At 44.5% G+C, this 16,171-nt stretch overlaps 1 protein-coding gene across 1 annotated transcript in view; it reads left to right on the top strand.

The window, feature by feature from the left end:
- Window positions 1-16,171, top strand: part of VCP (valosin containing protein) — a 78,693-nt gene that overhangs the window by 13,806 nt on the left and 48,716 nt on the right. The gene's annotated exons all lie outside the window — the stretch shown is intronic.

Genomic DNA, 16,171 nt, shown 5'->3' with positions numbered 1-16,171 from the left:
CCCCAGGTGCGGCGTGCCCCGGTCGCCTGCCCCCAGGTGCGGCGTGCCCCGGTCGCCTGCCTCCAGTGTCAGCGTGGCCCCGGTCGCCTGCCCCAAGGTGCAGCGTGCCACTGTCTTAATGTAAAGGCAATTTGGTGGCAGGCAATAGTGACAGCAGAAGAGGCTTCTGACACTCTCCCCAGCCTTAGCGCTTGAAGGTGAAGTGTCTCCTGCACATTGGCTGGATCCCAGAGTAATGATGGCATCTCTGCTCGCCCGCAGCTACACATAACAGCAGCCTTCACGGCTGTGAGGGACGGCACTGCGGTTATACTGGACGGGCTGTGGGAGATGTTGCGTCACACTGCTCGCCCCCCTCCCGCACCTGTGACAGAGCAGCCTCCTCTGCCCAGCTGCAGAGAGGCTGCCATCCGGCACTGGTCCGCGGCCCAGTGGTTGGGGTCCCCTGCTGTAGACCATTTGTGGCACCTCTGAAGCCTGGCCATAAAGTTCCCATTCTCTCTATCCTACCTTGTGGCTTGGATGTACCATAAGCTGAGTACTTGTCCCTAGGAATACCATGTTCAAAAGCCACCTATGTGCAGAGCACTCTCTAACCCTGTCACAGCAGTGCTAGTCAAATTTAGTTTTAAGAGCTTTGATTTAGTTATCTTTAGTGTGGTTAAATCGATTTTTGACCGCAGTGACGAGACCATGGCAGGATGGAGAATTTTTCACTATTGAATTTTCTAACACCCATTGGGGAAATTCTGTTATAAAATATAATCTTAAAAGTAAGAGAATTTTCATACAAATGTTTGATTGAAAGTCTAGTAGTTTGTGACCGACTTTAGGCTTCAATGCTGTCTAAACGTATGCTACATAAATAGGTTCATATTCTGTGATTCAGCGTAGGGGTGCACATCTGCTTGTATGTTCTTATAGAAGTATAGTCACAGTAGGGATGGGCCTGTTGGATTCATTAACAATGCAGTAAAGCAGACGCAGGGGGTGTGACGTTTTGTGTGATCAATGTCTGTACACCTGTTCTGTTACAGGTACACGGAAACCATTGTCTGTTTCCCTGGTGTCACTGACTGTAAAGCTGCCTCACCCATCAGGTTGCAGAAATGGTTTTACATTGTCACTCCTCTGTGCTGGGAGGTTGATCAGCACTCACAAAGCCTTTAGTTTCGTTTTTCCAGAAAGCATGTCATTGATGTTGAGCAGCCCATCATCGCCATCATTGCCCTGGTGTGGCCACATAGAAGGGGTCATCAGACAGACAGCTATGCAAATCTCCCTCAAAGAGCCGGAACAAAGAATAGGTCAGCCTGAGCTAGAAACCTGCTGACAATGTCACCAGCTGCCATTATTCCTGCACTGTGTGAACCCACTGCCTGTAATTTGTGGTGGTAGTATACATTGCTGGGTCGACTGTTTTTTTTTTGAAGTACAATGTATATGTCTGTCCCTACTAGGTAGGTGTGTGTGTGTGTGTGTGTGTGTGTGTGTGTGTGTGTATATATATATATATATATATATATATATATATATATATATATATATATATATATATATATATATATATATATATATATATATATATATATATATATATAATTTCTGCTATAAAACATTCCCAAAGTTCCAGCTGCTTTTATCTCCTGTGTTGGAGAACCTGTCAGAAGTTATCATACTAAGACAGAGGAAGGGACAGGGGACTTAAAGCGGAGTTCCGGCCTCAAAATCGACAAAATTGATTTTGGGCAATCCGCTTGCTGAGTGTCACCTGAAAAACATGGATAATTACGATTTTTTTTTTATTTATTTATTTTTTTTGCTTACCTTGTAATAGAAGAAAATATACTTACCTTCCTTCTACTTCCTCCCTCCTGCGCCCGCCGCCCGCGCCGTCTCTTCCTCCTTGCATTGATTCCTGGGAGCTGAACGTCATCGCTCCCAGGAATCAATGCGCCTGCACTGGCCACGCTCGTCCGGTGCCGGCGTGTCATTCCCTGCTAAACAGCTTCTAGGCATGCCCTGAAGCTGTGGAGGGATGACGCGCCCACACCGGAAGTGACGAGCGGGGCCGGTGCAGGCACATTCTGGGAGAAGACGCGCTGGAGAAGAAATTTTCAAGGTAAGTATTTCTTTGAAAAGGTAAGTGCGACCTGGGACAGTTCAGAGGCTGTCCATTGTGGAATGTGCTAGCCCTGACTGTGCCGGGGGGGGGGGGGAACTTGCATTACAAAGAGCGTTAAGCCGTGGCAGCTTCCATGATCTGTCATGTCAATTTCCTTTTCACTGTCCTTGTCAATGAAACCTCCTGTCTTTTCTGCAAGAAAAGTGTGTGCGAATACGCTCATAACAAGTTTGGCCATTACTCATTTACGCTAGCAGAGAACAGGAATATTAATAGGCTTTGCAAAGCGGTGTTAAAAATCCTAACATGCTACAGGAAGAAGAAAAAAAGGCACAGGGTTTTATTTGGGTTTTTGCACATCCAATCATGCATATCAGTCCCTGCTATACATTCAGAGGTAGCATTGTGGGTAATAGAAGGCAGTTTATATTACATTCTAGGTCGAAAAAAGTGTATTAAATATATATAAACACTCCCCCCCCCCCCCCCCCCCTGAATGTAATCTACTTTAAACTGCCTTCTGCTTTCCACAAAGCTACCTCCAAAGGCTGTACTAAAAGGAATATTTGTTTATATATTTTCTATGCACATTTAGTGGAAAAAAAAAGTAAATGCACGTTTGTGCAGGGCAAAAATGTCCATGTATTTTCACTGGAACCTCCAGAGCATTGCACCCACAATCAGTAGATGGTGGGTGCAATGTCAGGCTCCTGCACACATTGCCTAGAGCTCTCTTATGTACCTCTGTATGGGCAGACAGTTCCTGAGCTGTGAATGAACTACAAGCATGCTGATTAGCACACTCGCAGTTTATCTATACTACAAGTGCATTTACCATGGTGGCAGACAAGACTTGTCAGTTTATTTATTCACAAAATCCTGTGACTGAATGATTCAGCTTTGCGGGCGTAGTCCCGCTGGTTTAGTAATATGACAACTGGTGCAGGGAGAGACCTACTGTCAATGGAATGGCAGTCGGAGGTGGGTGCATAGGAGCATGTTACGCCCTCTGCTGGACTACAGAGCACAGTCCCCCCCCCCCTGTCAAGATTGCAAGATGTGCAGATTAAGGCCCCTTTCACACAGGGAGTCAGTCGGCGGACTCCGTTTTGATCGTCCGCCAAAACCCGCTAAGCAGGCGGATGGCTGCTCTGTCTCCGTGCTGTGTGCAGGACAGAGCTGTCAGGTCCCTACTGTTCTCTATGGGGGAATCGGATGGAAACGGACAATCTATCCGTTCTCGTCCGATCCGCTGGACGGATGGAAAATAGGGTTTCCATCAGTCCAGATTTGACGGACCGGATGTCAGTGGACATGTCTCCACTGACATCCAATGCCCCATAGAGATGCATGGGGCATCCGTTCCGATCCACTTGAAAAACGGACAGGCGGATCTGAATGGTCCGCCAGTGTGAAAGGCCTAAGGGCCTAAGTTGCAAGTAACAGGCTTTCAGGGGGAGTCCAGTGAGAAATTGACAGCTGTTTTACACCAACCCTTCTCCAGTTCCCTGTCTCATTTATCTTCTAATTGAATAACAGACCACACACAGGGTACAGTGTATAGCATTAATTGAATAAAACGGTAGTATGTGGAGCTCAGAGATCGCACATGGGATCTTCTAGTAAAGTGTTTATTAACCCTTTTCCAGTCAAGGCACCCTTAAAAATTCTGCAAACTCCCAGGAAACCCATTCTAAAATGGAAGAAACAAAGTTTTTCAATAGGGCAGCACACACACACACACAAACACACACACACACGTACATTAGAGGTGATTTATTGTTTGCACGTTGGTACTGACATATCCCAGCACTTCTTCTTTATTTTCTCTACCCCATGCAGCTAATGTGACCCCAGTGCTGCTGGGGGGTGGGGACGTCAAACAAAGATGCTGTGCAGGTGCCTGATGTCCTCCCTAACAACCAATGATGTCAGCGGATGTTAGGGTCCTGGCAGTTGGCCTGCACAGATCCCAAGGTTATGTTACACAATGAAAGTCTGTGGCTTTGTGTAACAAAAAGCGGGCTTGAATCCTGCTGGCTTTACACAATTTAAGCCATTTTGCCAAGGCACCCCTGAAGAACCCCGATGGCACCCTGGTTAAAAAAGGCTGCTGGAGTTGACCGCAAATGATCCCTCCATGTGCAGACCAGTAGCAGCAATAATATAAAACCACTCCTGTGCTTGCTGAAAAGATATGAATGGCGGCAATTCACGAAGAGTTAAATAAGGGTTAATCAGTTTTGAAAGTGCAATTCGCAAAGAGTTTTTTGCGTTAAATACCGAATGCGGTATTTGTTCTATTTAGCGGTAATTACTGCATTTAATGCAGTCATTTATCGCATTAAGCTGGTCGCTAAGGAGCGGGCCCGGAAGCCGATGGTTTCCTGCTGACAGCTGAATGTTAAAAAAAAAAAAAAATGCTGCCAATTAAAGTGTGACAAAAAACAGCGTGGGGTCCCCTGCCCCCACACATACCATCTGTAGCATGCATGTATAGAACATACTGCAGCAAAAATTACATTTCTAAAGGAAGAAAAAAAAGAATGAATGAAATGGTATTTAAATTGCTGGCGTTCTGTCAAAATAGCCAACTCGTCAAAAATCTCCAATCACGTCACTTCCGTTAACACTCCAGCAGCAGATTTAAGGCTCGTACACACTTGCCAGAAATCGGACGAAATATTCTCAGATTTTTCTCTCTTGCTCAGCGTTCATTACTGTTTTTAGTTGACAAGTGCATAAATGTTCACAAAATTTTATTTATTTTTTTTGGGACATTTGTTCCTAGACTTCCAGGTCGTCAGCAACTTCAGATCATGCGCGGTCTTTCGTATCTGATTTTTCACGGACGTACTGCATACACATTAAACGAAAATTGGTCGTCTGGGGGCGGACGATAAAAAGTTTGGTGTTTGTCCCTCTGTTTTTTTGTCGGTTGCTGAAAATCGTACGATTTTACCTCGAACGGGAATATTTTTTTCTACTAGTGTGTACCCCACTTTGGACGAGTTGGCTCTACTGCCCATGCATGCGTGTGCGCCCGACAGAATACCAGAAACCTGTCGCAGCTATTGGAGAATCGACAAAGAAAAAGTTAGTGACGTACTTTGCACATGTGCACTGTGCCGTTTGGAAGATCTAACATGGTTTCTGTTCTGTTTGGGTTCATGGGCAGTAGAGCCAACTCCTCTAAATCTGCTGCTGGAGAGTCAACAGAAGTGACGTAATTGGAGGTTTTGATGAGTTGGCTATTTTGACAGAACACCAGCAATAGAAAAAAAAAAGGCCAAAATTGAAAAAACAAACCGGTATTTCAAAAATCCATATCGGATCCTCATCCGAGTATGAAGCTCAGGAAAGAGGGGGAGGAGTGAGCGCTCAAACCCTCCCCCTCCCCGCCTGTGGCATGGCTATGATGTGGGTGGAGTTCCTTCAGGTGGTCTAGCTGGAAGGACGAGTTTGGTTTCTAATTTCCACCCTATTTCATCAAACTGAATTCTAGCAACCCTCTCCTCCTCTCCTTGGAGAAATTCTCCAACGCTGGCCACGCAGTGTGATTTCTGCAAGGCAGGCTGCACTTTGGTATTGCCTTTTATTTATTAGCTGTTGTAGAGGCTGCAGTCTACCAGCAATGCTTCGTATTCATAGGAAATAGGACAATCAATAGCAAACAATGAAAAATAGGATTCACAATGCCTGAAAGGAAGAATCAGAACTGACAATAAATCTTGGCCATTTATATCTTTATTACCGATGAATCCAATACATACAGCTGGTTTAAAACTGACCTCCGGCCTTCCCTTCAGACTTGCACAGTTCTCCTGTACTGGAATTACACTGAACAAAATTATAAACACAACGCTTTTGTTTTTGGCCCCACCATGAGCTGAACTGTAAGATCTAAGACTGTACACAAAAGGCCTATTTCTCTCAAATATTATTCACAAATCTGTGTTGGGGTACTTTCACATGGTCAGCGTCCGAGGTCCTTTCTCTGCTCAGCGGGGGATCAATCCGCCGAACCCTGCTGAGCAGGCGGATGACAGCTCTGTCTCCACTCTGTGTGGAGACGGAGCTGTCAGATCTCCGCTGTCCTCTATGGGGGAATTGGATCAGAACGGACAGTCTGTCCATTCTCATCCAATCCACTAGATCAAAAATAGGGTTTCCATCCGTCCAGATTTCACGGACAGGATCGGAAGCGGATAGCAGCGGGTGTCAGCCGAGATGTCATTGCTGACATCCGCTGCCCCATAGGGATGCCTGGAGTATACGATCAGGTCTGCCTGAAAAACTGACAGGCGGATCTGATTGGATCCCCCATGTGAAAGGACCCTTAGGGTCCTTTCACACACTGAGTCCGTCAGGCGGACTCGGTTTTTCTCAGTGGGGGATCAATATGCTGATCCCCCCTGCTGAGCAGAAGGATGACAGCTGTGTCTCTGCGCTGTGTGCAGGGACACAACTGTCAGGTCCCCATGCATCTCTATGGGGGAATTGGATGGGAACGGACCGTCTGTCAATTCTCATCCGATCCGCTGGACGGATGGAAAATAGGGTTTCCCCAGTCGTCTTCCAGGACAGCCCTTGAGAGATGGAGCTCCTCCCACTGGACTGGAAACACATTGCCATCAGCTCTTTAAAAGGCGGGTCCCTCAGGCACCTAGTCAGTTTTTTGTGTTTCCTCACTCCGGAGGAGACATGTTGCCAGGAGGAACCACCTTTAAATAGGGTTTCCATCCATCCAGATTTGACGGATCGGATGTCAGAGGACATGTCTCTGCTGACATCCGATGCCCCATAGAGATGCATGGGGTGACCGTTCAGATCCGCCAAAAAAAATGGACTGGTGGATCTGAACGGTCCGCCTGTGTGAAAGGGGCCTTAGTGAGCACTTCTCCTTTGCCGAGATAATCCATCTACCTCACAGGTGTGGCATATCAAGATGCTGATTAGACAGCATGATTATTGCACAGGTGTGCCTAATGCCTCATACACACGATCAGATAATAAAAACAAGTTATCGTTCTCCTTTTATTGCATGATACTAGTATCAAATTCAACAATGCGTACTAAACGTATGATTTTTTTTTTTTTTCTTGTACGATTCTGGAAAAGCTTTCTGGTTGCATAGCTACATATCTGATAGTGCAAAACAATGGCAGCCAGGCCTTTACCAGGTTATTTTTCTGTTTCTGATCATGCGTGGTCTTTGTCTATCGTTTTTTTTTTTTTTTTGTGGACGCATACTATACTGATTAAACGATCGTCGTTCAGAAGGCTATCGTGCGGAAAAAGTTTTCATGTTTGTCCCTTCGGATTTTGTTGGATGAAATGTTGTGATCGGCTTTCGAAAGCTGTGTACTAAGGATCAGATTATCGTGCGATCAATTCAAAAGCTTTTTTCTCTTTTTTTCGTACGATTATCTGATCGTGTGTACGAGACATTAGGCTGGCCACAATAAAATGCCACTCTAAAATGTGCAGTTTTATCACACAGCACAATGCCACAGATGTCCCAAGTTTTGAGGGAGGGTGCAATTGGCACGCTGACTGCAGGAATGTCCACCAGAGCTGTTGCCCGTGAATTGAATGTTTATTTCTCTACCATAAGCCGTCTCCAAAGGCATTTCAGAGAATTTGGCAGTACATGCAACCGCCTTCACAACCGCAGACCACGTGTAACCACACCAGCCCAGGACCTCCACATCCAACATCTTCACCTCCCAAGATCGTCTGAGACCGGCCACCCGGACAGCTCCTGCAACAATCGGTTTGCATAACCAAAGAATTTCTGCACAAACTGTCAGAAACCGTCTCAGGGAAGCTCATCTGCATGATCATCATCCTCATCGGGGTCTCCACCTGACTGCAGTTCATCATAACTGACTTGAGTGGGAAAATGCTCACATTAGATGGCGTCTGACACTTTGGAGAGGTGTTCTCTTCACGGATGAATCCCAGTTTTCTTAGATCTTTGAGTTCAGCTCATGAAAAATGGGGGCACTCAATAGGAGGGAGGGGCTAGGAGCAGGAATGAGGGACCTGAGAAGAGGAGGATCGGGGCTGCTCTGTGCAAAACCAACTGCACAGAGGAGGGAAGTGTAACATGGTTGTAAAAAAAAAAAAAAAAAACCTTACAATCACTTTACGTGAAAGGGAAGGAAATTCCCAAATTTTTTTTCTGAGAGCAAAAAGTCCCTTTTTTATAATCGCTGATATAGAAGTTGGTATTTTATTTATTATTTTGCTTTCTCCTTTCACTTTCTGTTTTTGGACTGTAATGAAAAGTATATAGTAACCTCACTGGTTAGCCATCAGAAGGTTCTGGAATATACACTAAGGGTCCATTCACACTAGTGCGACTTGTCAGGCGACTTGGTCGCCTGACAAGTCGCGGTCGGTCTGTCGCTCGCCATTGAATTATACAGGACCCGTTCTAATAGGAGCGACACACAAGTCGCTCCGACTTAGAAAAAGGATCCTGTACTACTTTGGGGCGACCTGGAGGTGACTTGCATTGACTTCAATTATATGAAGTCCGTGCAAGTCGCCCCGAGGTCGCGGTGCACGCTGTGCACCGCGACTTCACAGGTCACCCCACAAAATCCTGTCGCGCCAGTCTGAATGGGCTGTAATTCTGAAAATACCTCCTGGGTGCCCAAAGAGTCCCCTAAAGTTGGCCACGCAATCTCCAAATTCAAGCCATAGGTGGCTTTGTTGACTCCACCCTTCTCAACTTCCATTCAGTAATTGACCAAGCTGGGTGCAACGAGTTGTCTGAACAGTGAATGCAGCCAATGCTTGGGTATTCTGATAGCGGGGGGTGCCGTCTTTTAGAATACAATAACTGACAGCAGGAGATTCGTCCATCCATGTTTAGCGCTGCGCTGACCAGGGAATCAGTGGATTTCTCACATTCAGCCGAATATTACCGCATTTTCGCTGCATTTTGCACCCGTGAAAAAAAGACGTGGCTCAAACTCAACCGCGGGTGCGTTTTTGATACATTGTTGCCATGTTTTTTGATGTGTTTTACATTAATTTCAATGGGAAGGTACATTTTTTTATTTTCTTTTACCGCAGCAAAAATGCAGCAAGCAAAACACAATGGACCTGCAACTGACCAGTAAAACCATAGGATTTATTGGTCATGCGTTTTTTTTTTCTACCGTTTTTTTTTTTTTTTTTTTTTATGCAAAAACAGATCAGCATGAAAGCAGCCTTTAGTGGTTGTTTGTATCTGATGGCAGGCAAATGGTGGTTTTACTAGGCAGCGCCACTCCTTTACTTTGTATAAACCTCAGAATTGTCCTCCTGCGGTCCCTGGAAGCTATAAGACAGGCATATGATTGATTGTCCATTTTTTTTTTTATGTTGGAATACTGCTGCAATCCATCAGCAATATGCAACAGTAGGCGGTTACTGTAAAAAGAAGAATTAAATACTTTTAAAGTGACCTTGAATCCAAAAGTAAACCTTTTTTATAATTTTGCAACTTACCAATTCTTATGGCTGTATTTGTTTTTTTTTTTTTTTTTTTTTGGGCTTCTTTTCCTTTATTTTAATCCGATGATCCAGCAAGTAAGTCTGTTAGTTTTCAACAGAACAAGCTATCCTGCAGATTTAACAGTTGGGATGAGACAAACCATTTACCTCTACAGAGTGATCCGTTTTATTAATGTCAAACCTCTATCCCAAAAGGAAAAAACATTTTCTGTAACTAATTTGTAAAGTGTTGGATGGAATTGACATCAATTTGTTAGTGTATTTAAATTGTGTAGTACATCTGACACTCCCCTCCTCCTAGACCAGGGGTCTTCATACTTTCTAAGGAAAGGGCCAGTTTACTGTCCTTCAGACTTTAGGGGGGCAGGACTGTGCCCAGTGGGACTGGGAAACTATGGCCAATCTTTATTAGGGGGAACAATGGTTGGTGTCCATGCAAGGAATAGTGCCCATTTGTTGGTGTCGAGGGCAAGAAGTATGCTTCATTGTTGGTGACGGGCGGCAAGAAGTATGCTTCATTGTTGGTGACGGGCGGCAAGAAGTATGCTTCATTGTTGGTGTGGGGGGGCAAGAAGTATGCTTCATTGTTGGTGTGGGGCGGCAAGAAGTATGCTTCATTGTTGGTGACGGGCGGCAAGAAGTATGCTTCAATGTTGGTGCGGGGGGGAAGAAGTATGCTTCATTGTTGATGCACTGCTGAAAAAAATTAAAGGAACCCTTTGAAAACACATCAAATCTCAATAGGGGTAAATCTCATGCTGGATATCTATACTGGTATGGACTGGGTAATGTGTTAGAAAGGAAAGGATGTCGCATAGTTTAATGGCTGAATTCAAAGACGCCCCGAAAATCAAAGTGAAAAAAATGATGCAGCAAAAATGGTCCTTAGTAGTTGGTATGGCCCCCACGTGCTTGTATGCATTACTGACAACATCGAGGCATGCTCCTAATGAGACGATGGATGGTGTCCTTGGATATTTCCTCCCAGATCTTTACCAGGGCATCACTCAGTTCTCGAACAGAGGTACAAACTGGTGTCGGTTAGATTGAAATGCAATGTCCCAGGGGTGTTCTGTTGGATTTAGGTCAGGGTAGCATGGGGGGCTATTCAATGGTATCAATTCCTTCATCCTCCAGGAACTGGCTGCATACGCTCCCCACATGAGGCCGGGCATTGTTGTGCACCAGGAGGAACCCAGGACCCACGGAACCAGCATAGGGTCTGACAATGGGTCCAAGGATTTCATCCCAATACCTAATGGCAGTCAGGGTGCCATTGTCTGGCCTGTAGAGGTCTGTGCTCCCCTCCATGGATATGCCTCCCCAGACCATCACTGACCCACCACCAAAACAGTCATGCTGAATGATGTTACAGTCAGCATAATGATCTCCACTGCTTCTCCAGACTCTTTCACGTCTGTCACATGTGCTTAGGGTGAACCTGCTCTCATCTGAAAAGCACAGGGCGCCAGTGATGGACCGGCCAATTCTGGTGTTCAATGGCAAATGCCAATCGAGCTCCACAGTGCCAGACAGTGAGGACAGGGCCCACTAGAGGACATCAGGCCCTCATGCCACCCTCATGAAGTCTGTTTCTGATTGTTTGGTCAGAGACATTCACACCAGTGGCCTGCTGGTGGTCATTTTGTAGGTCTCTGGCAGTGCTCATCCTGTTCCTCCTTGCACAAAGGAGCAGAGACCGTTCCTGCTGATGGGTTAAGGACCTTCTATGGCCCTGTCCAGCTTTCCTAGAGTAACTGCCTGTCTCCTGGAATCTCCTGCATGCTCTGGAGACTGTGCTGGGAGACACAGCAAACCTGACAATGGCACTTATTGATGTGCCATCTTAGAGGACTGCCTGTGCAACCTCTATAGGGTCCAGACATCACCTCATGCTACCAGTAGTGACACTGACCCCAGCCAAATGCAAAACTAGTGAAAAACAGTCAGAAAAGATGAGTAGGGGAAAAAAATGTCAGTGGCCTCCACTGAGTAAGTTTAATTCCTGTTTTGGAGGTCGTCTCATTGTTGCCCATCCAGTGCACTTGTTGGTAATTTCATTAACACCAAAGCAGCTGAAACTGATTAACAGCCCCCTCTGCTACTTAACTGACCAGATCAATATCTCAGGAGTTTGACTTGATGCTATACTCTGATTAAAAAGTGTTCCTTTAATTTTTTTTGAGCAGTGTATTACATTTTTGGTTTTGTGTTTTAATAAAACTTTTGGATTTGGAGCTTTTACCTTGGACCCTAATAGACCAGCTTGTATGGAGATGGCTTCTTCATTACAGACCCTAGATAAGAAGCCACTCGTGTGCAATACCATTCACCCACTGATGTGATCTTAGCTCTGTAGTGGGGGGGGGGGGTTATTGGGGTTCATTTATATTGGTATTCCCCACTCTGGGCTGCTTTTAAATGTGGCCATACTTCCACTTACCCTATTTCTGGCTGGTCTGCACTCATCTACTATACAACACTCCGAGTTGTCGGAGGGCCCTCACCATCTTCTTGTACAATGCAAGACAGCTGGCCCTGCATTGTACCGGAGGACACCAAAGCGCTGTGACTGGTCAGGCAGCAAAGTGATGCATCTTTGAGGGATCAGTTGTATGAAGAGGAGGAACACACACGCCCCTGCCTACCTTAGCAAACAAGCATTTAACGCCTGCAGTACAGGGGGAGCCCCACTGCATGGGGTGAATTTAAAAGCCACCTGGTTTAAGCAAAGCTCACCAGAAACTCTGGGTTGGAACCTTTCATTTAGGAAGAGCAGTTGTGTTGCTTATACAAATTAGTGGGACATCTGTTTCCTGTCCTCCACTAGACAAGACAGCTGAAGCCTTATTAGTCGTGACAATATTCTGTGGTTTTGATTTTTGTAGATGAACCCAGAATGGTTTTGGGAAAGCAGTAGTGTCATTGCATCATGACTCTCAAATCAGAAATGGAAGAGTTCCGAGCCTGTGAATGACAAATGGTGAAAGGAAGAGACAAAAATGCCTTTAGAGAAATAGAGTTAAAAAAAAAAAAGTGTGATATATAGAGATATAGATATAGATAGATAGATATAATAAATATTTTTTACTTTTAACCACTTGTGGACCAGGCCTTTTCTGGATTTTTTTTTTTTGCTAGAATATTGCTTAGAACTAGGGATCGACCGATTATCGGTGGGGCCGATATTCACTTTTTTTTTTTTTAAGTATTGGTTGCAAACTTACTGATATGGCCGATTTATTGCTTCAAGTGGTTGCACTGGAGTGATGCTTGCAGCTACAGGCATCCCCCTGGTACCGATTTTTAGAGCTGATGGTTGGCTAATCAGCTGCTCGGCTGGTATTACAAGCAGGGGGGAGGGGTCGTCCCCGCAGCTCTGCCCCTGGGTCTCCCGAGCGACCAGCCAGCACATCCGCCTGCTGGCCGAAGACCCGAACTGAGCCTGAATTGGCTCTTATCTGGTCTCGGATGCAGCAACCCAGAAGCAATGTCATGAGATCCCTTCTGGTTACTGGAGCCTTAAAGGTGCCACACTATAGAGAGATAGAGATTTGATAGAGAGATAGAGATTTGATAGAGAGATAGAGATTTGATAGAGAGATAGAGATTTGATAGAGAGATAGAGATTTGATAGAGAGATAGAGATTTGATAGAGAGATAGAGATTTGATAGAGAGATAGAGATTTGATAGAGGGATAGAGATTTGATAGAGAGATAGAGATTTGATAGAGAGATAGAGATTTGATAGAGAGATAGAGATTTGATAGAGATTTGATAGAGAGATAGAGATTTGATAGAGAGATAGAGATTTGATAGAGAGATAGAGATTTGATAGAGAGATAGAGATTTGATAGAGAGATAGAGATTTGATAGAGAGATAGAGATTTGATAGAGAGATAGAGATTTGATAGAGAGATAGAGATTTGATAGAGAGATAGAGATTTGAGAGAGAGATAGAGATTTGAGAGAGAGATAGAGATTTGAGAGAGAGAGATAGAGATTTGAGAGAGAGAGATAGAGATTTGAGAGAGAGAGATAGAGATTTGAGAGAGAGAGATAGAGATTTGAGAGAGAGAGATAGAGATTTGAGAGAGAGAGATAGAGATTTGAGAGAGAGAGATAGAGATTTGAGAGAGAGAGATAGAGATTTGAGAGAGAGAGATAGAGATTTGAGAGAGAGAGATAGAGATTTGAGAGAGAGAGATAGAGATTTGAGAGAGAGAGATAGAGATTTGAGAGAGAGAGATAGAGATTTGATAGAGATGGAGAGATAGAGAGAGATGGAGAGATAGAGAGAGATGGAGAGATAGAGAGAGATGGAGAGATAGAGAGAGATGGAGAGATAGAGAGAGATGGAGAGATAGAGAGAGATGGAGAGATGGAGAGAGATGGAGAGAGATGGAGAGATGGAGAGAGATGGAGAGATGGAGAGAGATGGAGAGATGGAGAGAGATGGAGAGATGGAGAGATAGAGAGAGATGGATGGAGAGAGAGATGGATGGAGAGAGAGAGAGAGAGAGAGAGAGAGAGAGATGGATGGAGAGAGAGAGAGAGAGAGAGATGGATGGAGAGAGAGAGAGAGAGAGAGAGAGAGAGATGGATGGAGAGAGAGAGAGAGAGAGAGATCTCTATCTCTATCTGCGATCAGCAACTTATAATGGGACTTAAGTGCAGCAGACAATCTGACACTTGGGGGGAACTTACCAACTGTCACTGACATCACCAATGACACTTATACAGTGATACATTACACTCATACTGTACTTATGAAACTGGGAAGGGATAATTGGGGGGGGGGGGAGATCAAGGGGTTAACCGTGTGCATAACTGTTTAATACAGGCGGTTCCCGGGTTACAAACTGTACATAGGGACTGTAGGTTTGTTCAGTTAAATTTGTAAGTCGGGACAGGTACATTTTTTAAGTGTAGCCCCAGGCCAAAATAATAATTAAGTTTTTTGGATAGCATAGGGAAGAGTTAACACCCCTGTGCCATTTGTTTTGCTGTCTGTACCCCTGTTCAGAAGATTTCACCTCACTTTCTGTCCCTATGACAATTGGATTTTGAAAATTTGTGGTTGTTGTGGAAACAAGGATTGGTGATAAAGCTTCAGTGGAGACACCTTTTTCCCATGAGAACTCTTACAGGAGTGAATTTCCCTTCCTAGGGGGAGATTTCTCTTTACTTCCTGTTGTCTTCCTCCGTTTGTAAGTAGGAGTCGTTTGTAAGTCGGATGTTTGTAACCTGGGGACCGCCTGTAATTGTAAAGTTTGCTACTTTTACTATTAAATCTCTCACTGCAGGGTTGAGAAATAGGCAGATCATTCCCTCTGTACAGAGCTCTGTGGTGTTTACCAACACGGAGCTCTGGGCTGTGATTTGATACAGCAGATCATCAGGTACCAGCCATGAATTGCTGGCTGACAGGTTCCTGCTGTGTCACAGCAGATGCCGGACAGGAGGGGGGGCCCTAAACCTGGAAATAGGCAGCAACGTAAGGGTAGATTGCTTTGCTTACAGTGGCCACTCGCCTGCAGTGCATTGTGAGCAGGTGATTAAAGGAAGGGTCATGTCACTATAATATTGTATTTTTGCTCATGCAGGATTTTACCTATTGTAATAGTTCAGTCCCCACTACTTGAATGTGTACACCACAAATCTCATACCTTCACTTATATCCCTGGTTTGGCCTCTGTGCTGTGTTGAACCCTGTGATTAGCCAGGCAGCCTATAAGGGACACACGGGACACACACGTAAACGCAAGTGGTGGGGTGGGCACCTACACCTGAAAATGTTGATTGGCATACACGTGTCGCATATCACTGCGCATGCCTGAATGAGATCAATAACTCTAGCACCAGACCTCCTCCGTTACACTAAATTGTTGACTTATAGGGGGCTTTTAAAGCCTTGCATATGGAAAATATAGTACGGATGTTTGTCGCCATTTCATGGGTACACGCAAATTTAGGGTTTGACGTGTTGTCTATTTACTTGCAACCTTGGCTTTTATATTTTACCAAAATATTAGGTAATTTATTGCATTTTTTACTAAAATTGTGGCTTTGTGACCACTGTGGTAATATCATGTGACATAAAAAATTGAAACTACCACTCTTTTATTCTCTAGGGGGTGTCTGCTTTCCTGCTTTCAGAAAATGTATGTTTGGGGGTTTTATGTAATCGTCAGGCCTAAAATGAAAGGAACCCCTCCTATCATTTTCAGCCATTCTATCTCTCTATCTCTCTATATATATATATATATATATATATATATATATATATATATATATATATATATATATATATATATATATATATATATATATATAATATAATCGCTTTCTTTTGGTAGTATTTGATTACGTATGTGGTTTATATTTTTTTGCGCTTTTAACAAAAAAGACCGATAATTAACCTTAAGGCCCCTTTCATACGTAGGAGTTGTGTGCGGAGATGGAGCTGTCAGGTCCCCACTGTTCTTTATGGGGGAATCGGATGAGAATGGACCGCCTGTCCGTTCTCATCCG

This window comes from Pelophylax lessonae, assembly GCF_965119305.1.
Source record: "Pelophylax lessonae genome assembly, chromosome: 1".
Taxonomy (NCBI): domain Eukaryota; kingdom Metazoa; phylum Chordata; class Amphibia; order Anura; family Ranidae; genus Pelophylax; species Pelophylax lessonae.
Note: the sequence above shows the minus strand (reverse complement) of the source record. Positions and strands in the feature narration are given on the sequence as shown.